Source organism: Pelodiscus sinensis, chromosome 3, assembly GCF_049634645.1.
Source record: "Pelodiscus sinensis isolate JC-2024 chromosome 3, ASM4963464v1, whole genome shotgun sequence".
NCBI lineage: Eukaryota > Metazoa > Chordata > Testudines > Trionychidae > Pelodiscus > Pelodiscus sinensis.
The window spans coordinates 79,638,474-79,654,098 of NC_134713.1; the positions used below are offsets into that span (position 1 = coordinate 79,638,474).

A 15,625-nucleotide genomic window follows, 5' to 3' on the forward strand; every position below is an offset into this window, starting at 1 on the left:
AGACACATCACCCCTTTCAAAATCAACATGGCCAGCATCGGCATCTTATGCACCATCGAGCCCACTCACATCGAGAAAAGCAACCCAGAAGTCAGATCCCCCCCATGCAGCTGAATTCGGAACCGTTGACTTTTTCTCCAGCACCGTCCTCACCGCCACGCTCTGCACATTCATCCTCCTCATCCCTCTTCAGGGACTCCCCCCTCACAAAGATCTACTCATGCAAGAGGTACAATGCCTACTCGACCTGGGAGCGGTAGAGATTGTACCCAAAGACTTCCAGGGCAAGGGGTTTTATTCATATTATTTTCTCACCCCAAAGAAAAGGGGAAGATGGAGGCCTATCTTAGAGCTCTGCAGACTGAGCCACTATCTCCGAAAACAGCGGTTCAAAATGGTTACCCTAGTGTCATTAATACCAGCACTAGAAAAGGGAGACTGGTTTGCAGCCTTCGACCTCCAGGATGCCTATTTTCATATAACTATTCACCCTGCACACAGACAATTCCTGTGCTTCATGAGGGGAACAGATCATTATCAATAGCACATGCTATCATTTGACCTTTCTTCTGCATCCAGAGTATTTTCGAAGACTCTAGCTGTTGTTGCAGCATATCTGCACAGGCAGGCAGTCGTTATTTTTCCTTATCTGGACGATTGTTTGGTGAAAGGCCCATCAGAGGCAGAGACACAACGAATGATGGCAACAACCAGATAAACATTCGAACTCCTGGGCCTCATACTCAATATACAAAAGTCTACTCTTCTGCCGACAGTCTCTAGAGTTTATAGGTGCTCAGCTGGATTCGGTAGCAGCAAGAGCATACCTACCATTGCAAAGGTTTGACACAATCCAAGATCTCGTGACTACTCTCACCATCAGCCCCACAGTTCCAATACTCACATGCCTTAAACTGATGGGTCATACGGCTGCTACAACCCACATGGTCAATTATACACGCTTGCACTTTCGTTGTCTTCAGCATTGGATTGCTTCTGTTTACACCCATCAAAAATGACAGGTACACAAGCTTGTATCCCTTCCACCACATGTGGTACGATCCCTCACGTGGTGGACCAAACCACACAGCCTTCTAGTGGGCAGGCCGGACCACCGGGATCAACCCTCTGTTCACATAACTACCGATGCGTCACTCATTGGATGGGAAGCCCACATGAATACCTTGTCAATTCAAAGCCAATGGACCACTCGAAAGACCATTTTTCACATCCATTTATTGGAGCTCATAGTTGTGTTCAGTGCATGCAAGCATTTTGCGATATACATTCAAGGCAAGACTGTCAGAATATTGACCGACAACATAACAACAATGTACTATATAAACCGGCAAGGGGACACTCCATCCCATACTCTATGTGCTCTATGTGCCAAAGCAGTTCGGTTATGGAACTGTTGCATACAGAACAAAGTCACCCTTTTAGTCTCATACTTACCAGCAGTAAACAACATAGCAGCTCTCAGCAGACACTTCACCCTGGACCACGAATGGGAGCTGCATCCTCAGATTTTCCAATCCATCTTTCAGTGATGGGGCTTCCCAGAGATGGATCTGTTTGCTTCCTACAAAAACAAGAAATGTCATTGTTACTATTCAAGAGCGGGCATTGGCCTGGAATCTCTAGAAGATGTCCTTCTCTTCACTTGGGAAGGTTCTGTCTTGTATGCATTCCTCCTACTCCACTCATTCCCGAAGTGCTGGAGAAGATCCGCACAGACAAAGCCACAGTGATCCTCATAGCACCTTTATGGCCATGGCAGATATGGTTTCCTTGCCTGTATTGGATGTCTCCTCTGCCTCCCTACCACCTGCTGATTCAGCACAGTCTCTTGACTCAGAACACAAGAACCTTATTCCACCCACAACCACATGTCCTATGCCTAACAGCATGGCTCCTTGTTGGTTCTACCAGGCAGAACTACAATGATTATGACTAAGTAGAAGAGGGTATGTCTACACTACAAAGTTAATTCGAACTAACGTCCGTTAGTTCAAATTAACTTTGATAGGCGCTACACTAGCGCTCCGCTAGTTCGAACTTAATTTGAACTAGCGGAGCGCTTAGTTCGAACTAGGTAAACCTCATTGTACGAGGACTAAGCCTAGTTCAGACTTACTAGTTCGAATTAAGGGCTGTGTAGCCCCTTAATTCGAACTAGTGGGAGGCTAGTCCTCCCCAGCTTTCCCTGGTGGCCACTCTGGCCAACACCAGGGAAACTCTATTGCCCCCGTCCCGGCCCCGGACCCCTTAAAGGGGCACGGGCTGGCTACGGTGCCCGTGCCAGGTGCAAGCCTGCCAGCACCCAGCCAGCAGACCCTGCACCTGGTATGGCTCAAGCCAGCCACCTGATGCACCTCAGCCCTCCCCCTCTTCCCGGGACCAGGCTGGCGGTTCCCGGGAGCTTGCCCAGGACCGCAAGAGGCGGGCACCCGCCTGGTCCAGTGCAGACATCGTGGACCTCGTCCACGACCTCCGCACTAGGCACAGGAAAGCAGCTGTCTAGGGCCGGAGAGCTGCCAGCCTGGCCACCCAGGAGCGGGTTTGCATGAAAATCAAGGTGGTCAACTGAGACCCCCCCAACCCTGAGCCCTGAGCTTAGAATGGCCGTACTGGGTCAGACCAAAGGTCCATCTAGCCCAGTAGCCTGTCTGCCGACAGCGGCCAACCCTAGGGACCCTGGAGGGGATGGACCAAAGACAGTGACCAAGCCATTTGTCTCGTGCCATCCCTCTCCAGCCTTCCACAAACTTCGGGCAGGGACACCACTCCTACCCCCTGGCTAATACCACTCCATGGACCCAACCTCCATGAATTGATCTCACTTCTCTTTAAACTCTGTTCTAGTTCTAGTCTTCACAGCCTCCTGCAGCAAGGAGTTCCACAGGTTGACTATTTGCTTTGTGAAGAAGAACTTTCTGTTGTTAGTTTGAAGCCTGCTACCCATTCCTTTCCTTTGGTGTCCTCTAGTCCTTCTATTATGGGAACTAATGAAGAACTTTTCTATATGCACCCTCTCCACCCCACTCGTGCTTTTATAGACCTCTATCATATCCCCCCTCCATATCCTCTTTTCTAAGCTGAAAAGTCCCAGTCTCTTTAGCCTCTCTTCATATGGGACCTGTTCCCAACCCCTGATCATTGTAGTTGCCCTCCCCTCTCCCACCCTCTCTCTTCCCCTCTCCCACCTCCTTTTCCCAGTCTCCCCGAGTTTTGTTCAATAAAGAGAGATTCTATTTTTGAACACAATTGTCCTTTATTTTGTACATCAGGAAGGGGGGCTAGGGAGGGATAAGTGGAAGGAGGTGAGGGAGGAATGGGGTACAAGCCCCTGATGGGAAGGACTGGGCTGGCTCTGCGGGCTTCTGGGGGTGGAACCTCTCCTGCAACCCCCCCAATTGCCCCTTCTCCCCATATGGCAGCCTGCGGCAAGTGCAGCCGGTCTGATGGCCGAGTGCTGTGATGTGCCCAGTGTGGGTACTCCGGGCAATCCAAGCCAGGACTGCTTTGCAAGCGGGGCACCCCTGAGAACTGTCTGTCCGGGGTGGGAGTCGGGTCCCTTTAAGCACAGCCCTCGGCTAGCCTGAGACAGCAGCTCCACGCTCTAAGTCCTCATCTGATGCCCTGCCGGCACTGCTTCCAGCCATCCTTAACCCCGGTTCAGGGTCCACTCTGTATGGACATGCTAGTTCGAATTAGCAAAACGCTAATTTGAACTAGTTTTTTAGTCTGGATGCGTTAGTTCGAATTAGCTTAGTTCGAATTAACTAATTTGAACTAAGTTAGTTCGAATTAGCGCTGTAGTGTAGACGTACCCAGAGGTCCTATTACACAGTAGGAAACAGTCTACCTGATCCACTTACCTACAGAAATAGTGTAGGTTCCTTTCCTGGTGTTCTAACCAAAATCTAGACCCAAGAACAGTATCCTTACAAAAAATCCTAGACTGCATCCTGTCACTTAAGGACTCTGGATTGGCCCTTGCATCAATAAAAGTGCATTTGCCTGGCATTACTTCCTTCCATCAACCGATAGAAGGATTTTCATTTGTCGCACATCCCATTACAAGAAGGTTCATAAAAGGTCTTGTCAACATGTATCCACCATGCAGACCACCACCACGACAGTAAAGTTTAGAAATGGTGCTGGACAGTCTTACCCATGCCCCCTTTGAACTCTTAGCCACCTGTTCACTTTTGATGTCACAAAGGTAGTCTTCCTATTGGTGATTATTTCTGCCCACAGAGTGAGTGAGTTGGCAGTCCTATTGGCAATTCTGCCATATACCATTTTCAACAGAGATAATGTGGTACTATGTTCTCATCTTTCCTTCATTCCTAAAGTATGTTCCGACTTTCACCTAAATGAACCAATTGTACTTTCTACCCTAGATCACACCAAACGACAAGAGATGCGATGTTTCATTTGCTAGACCGTTGCAGGGACCTTGCATTTTACATAGAACTCAGTCTTTTCGTAAATCAGATCATTTATTCATTTCCACAACCAAACATACTGAAAGGCAACCTCTATCATTGCAATGAATTTCCAAACTTATAGTTTCATGCATCACACAAACTATGTGTTATGCCCTATGGAATGAACCACTGCCTCAGGCATTAAGAGCGTACTCAACAAGAGCAATGACAACATCTACAGCCTTTCTCCGTGGGGTTCCACTTAATGACATAAGCAGGGTGGCTACATGGCCCACCAACGACACGTTTATGAAACACTGCGCTATATACAAGCTCAAGCAAAAGATACCAGTGTGTCCTCCACAGTCTTATTGACAGTAGTTAAACCGTGAATCTGAGGCTGATCTTCCACTACTCTTGACTACTGCTACATACTCGCCAACAGTGGAGCACCCACGGGGACACTACTCGAAGAAGAAGTTACTCACCTTGGTGCAGTAATGACAGTTCTTCAAGATGTGTCCCCCCCGGGTGCTTCACTACCCACCCTGCTCCAGATTCTACCATTATATCTATCAGATACTGGGGTGGATTCGAGGAACTGGCGAGAGCTGGACCGCGTGAGAGATCAAAAGGGCACAAACGGCCCAAAGCACGTGCTACACATGCTCACGAAAACTCCAAGCTGTGGCACCGGTATGACCCGACACTAACAGTGGAACACCCATGGGGACACACATCTCGAAGAATCGTCATTACTGCACCAAAGTGAGTAACTTTCTCTTATTGTATCCAGAGTGAGGGTGACAATCCCATGACCTCCCTACAGCAGGTTTGCAACATGCCATGCCCCTTTCGTCCCCCCGCCCCCAACACATAATCTCCTTTAGAGTCAGGACTCCACAATAAATACTATGAAATTTCTGGTTTAAACAGCTGAAAACATAAAATTTACCAATTTTCAAAGCCTATGGCAGTGAAATTGACCATAATGGACCATGAATTTGGTAGGGCCCTAGTTATTGATCCTCTAAGGGGCCTTTGGATGTTACCACAATAGAAATAATAATAATTGGCAATACAAGTTATCCTTATCTCTTTTGAACATAGGTACCACATTTGTTTATCATTTTATAGTACCTCCTTAGCTCTTCTTGAGTTTTTCCAAACTAATAACCTGCTAGAGAGTGACAATGATTGTTTAGTGAAATATCTTTGAGACGGTAAGGGTACATATACAGTGCAAAAGCAAAAAACCCAAACCCTCACTGCAGTAAATCTCAGAGCCTGGGTCTACAGACTCCACTACAGAAATGCCTCATTTTGAAAGATCCTGTACAAAGATCTGTCGAAAATGTCCCATCTAAACTGCCGGGTTTGTTTGTTTTTTTCTTTTCGAAAAGCCCTGTTTTGGAACAAAGCAGCGACCACCATTATGCAAATGAAGCATGGGATATTTAAATCCCGGCTTCATTTGCATTTTCAATACATCTAATTTACATCCCTCTGCCGAGAGCTTAAAAGCTGGTTCACCCCAGGGCTCTTGCTACATTTCAAAAGCAGAAGTGCTGCGGGGAGCCTGGGGACAGTTGGGGACCTCACTGGCCCCATGCTCCCAGTGGCACTTTGCTTTTGAAATGTACAAGAGCCCTTTCTGGGCTCTTGTACATTTCAAAAGCAGGGAGCACAGGCCAGCAGGGGACTGCTTGAGTGCCCCACTAGCTGTGCTCCCTGTGGTGCTTCCGCTTTTGAAATGTAGCAAGAGCTGTCAGGGCTCCTGCTACATTTCAAAGGTGTAGGCACCCTTATCGACTAATCAAATAGTCAATGCAAATTACATAGACTATTCAGTTATTGATTCATCTAAATTTAACATCCTTGCAATGCAACATTAATAAAAAATCTCATTCTTTGCAAACACCTATCTTGGAAGGTATAAATAGTTGTAGAGTGGAAAAGAAGGTCTGTTGGATGGAGCTTGGCAGCTGTTCCGAGCTGTAAAAAGAGAATGTTGTCTAGCAGTTGTAGCAGCAGATATTGTAATCAAGCGCACACAGTAAACATTGATTCTGAAAGCAGTACAATTAAGTGAAGCTTTATCTGTTACATTGTTCTTCTCCCATTTCTGTCTTTAGCGACCTTGTGCATCCTCTCAGTTATCTTATTGGCAAAAAAGATTATATATAGATACAGCTTTCAGAATTATACTACTGGTACTCATCCACAGGCAAGAATAGGGAAGGGCTGTACTGTAATATAAAAGTTAGAAATAGCTTCTTAACTGGTTCCCAGAGTAAAGGGAGCTTTCCAAGAAGTGATCACATTCTCACACTCAGGCAACTTTGAACACATTCTTTATCTTTAAAAGGAAACAGAACAGAATCTGTCAGTAAATCAAATGAAGTCTTGGTCTTGTCTGCTGTAACCTTGTTGTGCAAAAACATATTGTTGTGAAATCAGGCATTAGGTGTGGACATTTGAAACAGGAACTGTCATGGCAGAAACCGTTTCTGTGTTTAGAGAATAATGGGTAAACGACCATATGTTTTATAAGATAAGACCATACCTTTCCCACACTTCGTGTTTTTTCTTTATTATTCTCTAAAGACAGCTGCTGTGGTGACTGTTCTTTGGAGGCTTTACATACATAGCAATAGGCAGATCATGTTTCATTTATTGTGTACAGTAATATCCTCTCCTATAATCACTGCACACTTTCTTTGTGTTTACTTTATTTATAAAAATAGAGATTATGTATCTTGCCAAAAAATTCCCATCTCAATTTAATTATTGTTTGTGTGCAATTAAATATCTAAATAGTAAATGTTCCTGCTGCAACTTTGTAGAACTTCTAGTATCCGTTTCCATGACTAGTAAACAAAGCTATCCATCACCTCTGCCAAAACTGTGATTTGGTCAGTTCCCTAATTCCAACTTCCTCTCCCTTCCACAGAATTGTTATCTGCATAGAAAAACTCAGAAACAGATGGGTTCATTTTTAGTAATATATATTTTAGAAATCAATTTAAACAAGATAGGCTATTACAGAGGAACATTCTAAACAATCCATGTTTCCCAGTTTCAGGGTCGTATATAGAGGCCTTATGTGGATTTAGCTTTCAGTAACAAGCTATTAATTTTTTATGTTAAATGGTTTATTTAAGAAATAATTTCCACCCAACTGAGAAAGGAAATAGCAGTAACTGTTAAAATACCAGTAAGGGCACCATCTGGTAATAACCTTTTTTCTTAAATTCTGATAGGGTGGGGGACAATTAAGGGGTACAGAGAGGGCACAGCAACTCAGTAAACTTAGTACTTTTTGTCCAACTAGTGTTATAAAGTTCTCCATGCAAAATGTTAACTAAAATAAATTGTTGGTTAGTTTTGTCCTATTTGATTTTAATGTATAATATACACAAAATAACTTGTTAAAGAATTTTATCAAGGTTGCAAAGTCAAGCATTCAAGTTACAAAATACAGGTTGAATCTAATTTGGCACCCTTTATTGAACCATGGGAAACTTGGCCAAATCCATGAAGAGTGGGCGTCTAGCTAACTAAAATCATGCCAGACCATAGTTCTGGACTAAAGAGATTCATCTTGTACCAGAATTAAGTTTTGTGTAACCATGATTTGGCCCCCTTATGCATATACATTATGACACATTATATGATCACATACAGGTTGAACCTCTCTAGTCCGACAACATCTGTGGTTCCATACAATTTTAATTAGCAGAATGTCCACTTATCATAGGTGTGGCCACAGTCTTATAAAGTTTCTTTAAAGCCATCAATCCTGGTTCTCAGTGTTCTGTGCTGTTATTTAAATATAATTTACCCCTAAATGTCTTCTAAGAGGCCAGTACACAGTGGAAATGTTGGGAACACTGCTAGACAATATTGACCTCTCATGGTTTGGCAAATTCTCTGGTTTGGCACTGGTCAGGTCCTGAGGGTGCCGGACTAGAAAGTTTCACCCTGTACCATTTTTTCCACAGGACCTACTACCTTCTTCAGTTCACAGAACAGACAGTGCTCTCTTAGGCCAGATCTACACTAAAGGGGAAGGCCGACGTTACATAGCTGGAGTTGACGTATCTTAAATCGTTTTTTCGCACTCTCTATACAGCGGGAGGGCGACAGAAGCAACTACTCCCTTTGACTTCCCTTACTCTTCATGAGAAGCCATACGAGTGCTGACAGGGGAGCCCTCTCTGTTTGAATTACCAGGTCTTCACTAGACCTGCTAAATTAAATGCTGGAAGATCACTGGGGCAGTATCAATCTTCTGTGTAGTGTAGACATGGCCTGCCTTACTTACAATATTTTGTTTTCTCCTAATTGTTCACTGTGGTAATTTCTTCATAGGTCTGTTTATGGCCCACATCATTTTAGTATCTGAGTGTTTCACAGATATTTAATTAATCTTCACAACACTACTCTGAGGTGAGGGGGTATTATTAACCACACTTTAAATGGGGAAGTGAGACACTGAGCAATTAAGGTCAAAAGTGTCCACTGATTTTGCATGAGCACTTTGAAGTGGTGGACAATAATTTTTGATGGGGGCCACTTCAAGAATTTGGAAAGTGGTTGAGGGCCATATTCTTCCATGATATTAACGGAGGAGGTGCTGGGATGAAGGTTGGGTGCAGAAGAGAGTTTGGGGTAAGGAAGGGAGTTTAGGTAAAGGAGGCAATTGTGCCCTGGGGCACTGGACTGGGATGCAGGGGGTTGGATTGTGACGTAGGGCAGGTAATTGGAATACAGGAGGGGATGCAGGAATTTGGGTTGTGGATTAGGGCAGGAAGGGATTGTGATCTGGCGTAGGGGATTAGGGTGCCAGATCAGGGAGAGGAGATGGGTACAGGAGGGAGGCAGAGGATTCGGGTATGTGGAGTGGGGGGCAAAGGGTTGGGGAAGAGAGGGGCAGGGATGCCAGAGGCAGGATCTGGCCAAGGGACTTATTCACCAGTAGCCCGTTCCTGAATCAGCCTCCCTGTCAGCCAGTGCTCCCTCTTAGCTGCTCATCAGCATAGCTTCGCAGGTGATTAATCAGCCCTGCCCTATCAATCAGCTCCATGCACAGAGCCCTGATCCTCTGATTGGGCAGGGCTGATTAATCACCTGTGAAGCTGTGCTGTCACACAGCTTAGAGGGAACACCGCTGCCTGGCCTGCCCCTACACCGGCTGCAGCCATGTGCTCTGGAGCCCCTTGTGCTTCGTGTCTGGCCAGAAACCAGCCAATGGGATTGTGCTGGGGACGGAAGCAGCTCCTGAAGCTTTCCCCTCCTTACTCTCAGTTTTTGAAAGAAAAAATGCCCCATGGTCACGTTTATGAGTAACGTGAGAGTGGGGTGAGGCAAGCGGGAGCCTGCCTGTGGATCCCTGCAGCATACATGGGCCAAAGCCGGCCCTCAGGCCATGTTTTGCCCAGGCTGGGTCTAGAACCTGATTTTTTTTCAAAGTACTTAGCATTGTACTTTGTATGTTCAAGAGCTGCTCACACTGACTTCAGTTGCAGCTATTAGTGTTCAGTGCTTGTGCAAGTCAGACTCTAGGGTATCAAGTCAGACACCTACTAAATGAACATGCACAATTTTTGACCACCTGTGAAAGGCTTAGTTTAAGTGACTTGCATAGCATCACAAAGAAACCCACCACCTGCTGCTTCCTGGCTGAGTCCCTGTTCTCCCCTCCTTCTTCTGGAGGTCTTCAGTGCTCTCCACGTCCCAGCAAGAAAGAGAAGGAATATAGTAAGATACAGGGGCAGGACCTGTAATTGGAGCAGGGATAGGGCTGTGGGCAGAAGAGATGGGACAGTGAGTTAGCTTCCCCAGGGGAAGCTTCATGGTGGGCTTCTTTATCCCACCTCCCTTAGGACTGGAGTGGAGAAGAGTTCAATGTGTCTACTTGTGTTGCATTGATCAAGTAGAGGGCTAGACCCTTCACAGATCTGGACCTTTTTAATCCTTTGCCCATGTGTAAAATGCTGGCAAAATGTTACCTAATGAGTGTAGCAGTATTATAGTCACTTCTCACAGGTATAAATGAAGACACAAAGTGCAAAGTTGTGCAAAAATGAAGGTCAATAGATTTGATAGTATATCAAACAAAGTTCCTGATCCTATGAACACTGCTGAGAGATGATGGGGTATTATTAATCACACTTTAGATATACTAAATAAATAAATTAAATTTTAATAAATTAATGGAGATTGCCTATCTCCTAGAACTGGAAGGGACCGAAAGGTCATCAAGTCCAGTCCCCTGCCTTCACAGCAGGACTAAGTACCATCCCTGACAAATTTTTGCCCCAAATGGCCTCTATAAGGATTGAACTCATAACCCTGGGTTTAGCAGGCCAATGCCAAAACCACTGAGCTATTCCTCCCTCGATAATGATAACCCTGAACAACTATGCACTGATAGCTTCTGTGGGATTATGCATCTGAGTAATTCAACTGATGGGTATAATTATTTGTAGAATCAAATCCTTTTTAGTCATTTTTTTAGATTGACATTTTTTGTAATATTGCTACAATTCATGTGCCTCTGATATTACCTTTGTTCTATATGGGTAATTTACTATATCTGAAATAGAATAAGTTTGTATTTAATGGCTTAAACTCCATACCTATGCCTGTCCAGCACCATGCCTTTTTAAAGCCTTGTCATACAGTATATTTTAAAATGTCAGCACAGCAGAATAGTAAGACACTAAATTTAAGTACAAAGGTCATGAGACTTCAGAGGATGTGTGCTTATGTGCATAGGTATAGTCAAGTGATTAACGGCAGTGGAAAATATGTTGTGGTTTTTCATTATTTGCATCAAGCTGTCTTTACTTCTTAGATTTTACAGTGGCTAAATAAAAACCATTCTTTTTGTTTGCTCTTCATTAGCATTACCATACTTAACTGATTCTGCGGGGATGCTCGTGTGCTTACATTTTAAAAAGAGATTTCATCAAAGCTGACTTCAAAGTAAAGCTCTGTGATATTCTTTGGCCTAAGCTTTCCTTCTCTCCTCTGAAAAATGCAGATTCAGGTCAACTGAAACATTTTACTAATGTGCGTTGATGTCAGCAAATTGGTCCTAGAAAAAAAACCAACAGAAATGTTGGGTAAGATTCAGAAAACCAAGAAGAGAGTGGTAATGGTATATGCCTAATATCCCAGTGGTTAGGCTCACTCAGCTGGCTTGAAGAAAACAAAGCTTCAAGTCCCTGCTACAGAATGCCAATGTACAGGGTGTCTTTTTCAATCCCTCCAGCTGAAATTATTCCACCCTGTATAAATAATTATGTATTCACTGGAGGCAGGACCGGAACTTACTTTCCTCCTTGCTCTCCAAGGTGAGTGCTCTAACCAGGGAATTATTACAGTCACACTTATGGACTCATTAAATATGTAATTACAGGCAGTCCCCGACTTACGCGGATCTGACTTATGTCGGATCCGCACTTACGAACGGGGCTTTCTCGCCCCGGAGCTCGCAGGCAGCGATCCGCCACCTCGACCTCTGGGGCGAGAAAAGCTGCTCCCGGTGCCCCTGGTCTGCTGGAGACCGTCTCCAGCAGACCAGGGGCACCGGGAGCGAAGCCGCAGCCGCGGCGGGTTCCCGCGCTTCTGAGGCTTTGCTCTGGCTGCTGCCGCTGCGGCTTTGCTCCCCGTGTCCCTGGTCTGCGGGGGGGGGGAGGGCAGCTAGTGTGCCCCTCCCCCCCCCAGCAGACCAGGCTTTTGTTGTGGACCCTGGGGCGCTGCCGATTGGTCCTGCAGTGCCGCTCTGGGCACTACTGGACCAACCCGGCAGCACCCCAGCTGCTCTGCCCCAGGCGTCCTGATTCAGCCGCTGCTGGTCAGTTTCAGCAGCGGCTGAATCAGGACGCTTGGGGCAGAGCAGCTGGGGTGCTGCTGGGTTGGTCCAGTAGCGCCGAGGAGCGGTGCTACTGGAACAACCCAGCAGCACCCCAGCTGCTCTGCCCCAGGCGTCCCCAAGTCAGCCGCTGCTGAAACTGACCAGCGCTGACTACAGGAAGCCCGAGGCAGAGTTGCTCTGCCCCAGGCTTCCTGGAATCAGCCACTGATCAGTTTCAGCAGCAGCTGACTTGGGGACGCTTGGGGTTCTTAAGTTGAATCTGTATGTAAGTCAGAACTGGCGGTCAGTTTGAGCAGCGGCTGAATCTGGATGCCAGTTCCGACTTACATACAGATTCAACTTAAGAACAAACCTACAGTCCCTATCTTGTACGTAACCCGGGAACTGCCTGTATTTACACAAAGTAGGACAGCTTCAATAGGAGAGATTGACTATGCTCTCCTCCCCTTCTTATCACTGTAACCAATAATCTAGCAATTAATAAACCCACTTGGACAGTATGAAACCTGAGTGCTCCACAGCAGAATGAGGCTTGGAACTTGGGTTACCCTCATCTTATGTGAGTGCTCTGGATATTGGGCATAAGGGGGGAAATCATCATCACTACCTTCTCATGAGTTTTGTGACTGTAGCCATTAATTTCCAAATTTCATTAGCTTTTTGTTAAAAGAAATGGTTACAAGTACTTGAAATCAAAACGCAATGTTTAAGTGTAGGTTGAACAAAACAATTTCCTAATTTGACTGTTTTTCAAAAATTTTCACAAAATGTTGGATTCAAGTTGACCCCACTCAATTCTCCTTCCCTCCCCACTTCAATTTTTTTGAAATGTCAGCAACCAGAATAACAGCCACACAGCTCTACTTTATAGTACTAAAGACCAACAGCATTTACTCTTGGGTAGAATATTGTGTCATTGCATATGTGCATAATTAATGAGCTGTGCATATTTTTAATTTTTTGAGCAGAAAAAAGCTGCTGAAAAGTTGTTGCTGTTCCATCTATTGTCCACCAGAGAGTGCTGTGATGATAGAACATGGCAGCTGTTCCAGCCAGCAAGGGAAGAGAAAGAGTCTGCAGAACCCTCTTCACAGTGCCTCTTGGGCCAGGTCAGGAAAAGGGGGCTATGGAAAGACAGACTGCATGGGAGTGCTGGGGTGGGGGTGGGAGGGTCAAGAAAGTGCTCATAAGGACTATTGGGGAGGACAGAATGGAGCAGCATCTGAATGGGAGTGGAGATGCAGAGCTACAGGGGGAAGGAGAACATCTGAATGGTGTTACAGAGACACATGGGAACAAGGGGAAGGAGTGCAAGGCTAAATGGAGATGGGGGAGTGAATGTCTGAGTGAAGATGGAGGGACATGTGGACAGGGGCTACAGGGACACATGGGGTGAAGGGACAAGTGTGATTACATTCTGTTATTTGATAAATAAAATTTGCAAAATTTGAAAATATTGTGTGCAGATTTTTTAATTTTTTGCTGCAGAATTTTTAGCTGTGTAAATCCTCCAGGATTAAGCATTTTGATTTAAAATGGTAGTTGAATAATTTTAATGTTACACATTTGCTAGCTCAAACCAAAACACAGAACTGGTCATTATGGCAGACATAACATGTTAATTGTTTTTGGAGCTCTGTTTCATAGTTCAGGATAGTAAAGACAAAATGATATATAAAATTAGATTAATATGATACAGTTATTTTAACTAAGAGGTAGAATGATCATTTTTATTTTTAGAATTATGTTAGAATGATTTAAATACACTCAAATAAATATTATACTTGCACCATGACCTACAGTAGTTTAATAAATGTGGATTGAAATATGTCCTTTCTTAGGAAAACCCATGGAAGAGGCCTAAAGGATAAACCTTGCTAGACTCTTCTTACGGAGTTTCCTCTAAATTCTACCCTTTTAAGGAGCAGGACATTGCCTCCCTGTAGAAAAAACAGAGGTCTGGCCTCCAAAACCTCTTAGAGCTTGATGGAATCTGCTAGAGGTGTAAGGCCATCTGCTTTGTTGCTTCTTGTGTCTCTACACTGGGTTCTGGCCCCTTGTGGTTCAGCCACAGCTTTCTGACAGCACAGCTCTTGTGAAGCTGCCCTACCAACTCAGCCAGAAAACCTATTTAAGGGGTTCCAGAGAACGTTAATATAGCCTCTAGCTTGATATGCACTTTCATGAGCTGTTTCTCAGTGACTCCATGCGTAGAACTAAACCTGCTATTCCCAAACTTTGGAGAGATGTGGGAATGCATCCAGGGAGGCATGGGCTGTGTGCTCTTTTAAGGGGAAGGCGGGGGGGAGAACAACTCCAGTTGCCATCCCCAACTGGCTGGGTCTTTTGCAGAAGGGCCTCACACACAACGGAGGTGGGTGAGAATAAATGAAAGTTGGAGTCCCACCACCCGGGCTCAGGCCCTCCTTCCTGTCTCAGAATCTCTCCCCTAGAAGTTGTGGGGCTTTGGCTGTCAGCCTTGATGTGGCAGCAGCACTGCAGAAGTAAGGCTGGCAATATTGCACTAAGTCTACTGTGAAAAGCAAAGAGGAGTACAGCTGGCTGGGAGGTGGACAGTGGGGCAAAACAGAGAAGGCTGCTGACTCCCACTACTGTGGCAAGTGCTGGCAGGGATGACCATTGCTGCCACTCCATGCCAGGTTCCCTAGTAATCCCCCATCACATGTCATTTCAGGGTGGGGAGCTACAGGCAAGGTTTGCAATGGAGTTAGGGGGCACAGCAAGGGTGGATGAAGGTGTAGCAGGTACAGGGGTTGGGTTAAGGGGTGAAGTGGAGGAAGGATGGGATGGAATGGAGCAGAGGCAGTGTGGAGGAAGGGCCTGTGACAGGAATTGCGAAGGGGTTATCCCAGACTCCACGCATCCCTGTTAACAACACATTCATTCTGAACTATAAATTGTATCATGAGCTTCATGATTGACTTGGTTACTTTTTAGGAAGCAATCCCTGGACAGCATGTAAAGAAAACCTGATTTTTTACATTTCAGGTTTATCTTGTCTATTGACCCTAGCACAAAAGTGTTCCTGCTTATCTTAGCTAGCACAGACATCCTGACTCCAGCATATTGCTTGTTAAGCCCCTATTAACAACTTAACATTTCATACCATGCCGACTAAGAAATGAGGTCTTACTTATGTCAAGTTACTTATGCCCAGCCAGGCCTACAGAAAGCTACCTTATAAGACGAGCTAAGGGAAATCCCCATCTATAATCAGACTCCCCCCAGCATAGAATGAGCATTGGGGGATGATGGGTATTCTATTTCAGTGATCCTCGCC

General features: G+C 45.3%; 1 long non-coding RNA gene across 5 annotated transcripts in view; it reads left to right on the top strand.

Moving 5' to 3' along the window:
- LOC142827854 (uncharacterized) overlaps positions 1-15,625 on the top strand; it is a 45,497-nt gene that overhangs the window by 16,897 nt on the left and 12,975 nt on the right. For all 5 annotated transcript variants that reach the window (XR_012902630.1, XR_012902627.1, XR_012902629.1 and 2 more), the window contains one exon: positions 13,293-13,433. This is a non-coding gene — a long non-coding RNA (uncharacterized LOC142827854). The remainder of the gene's footprint in view (positions 1-13,292; positions 13,434-15,625) is intronic.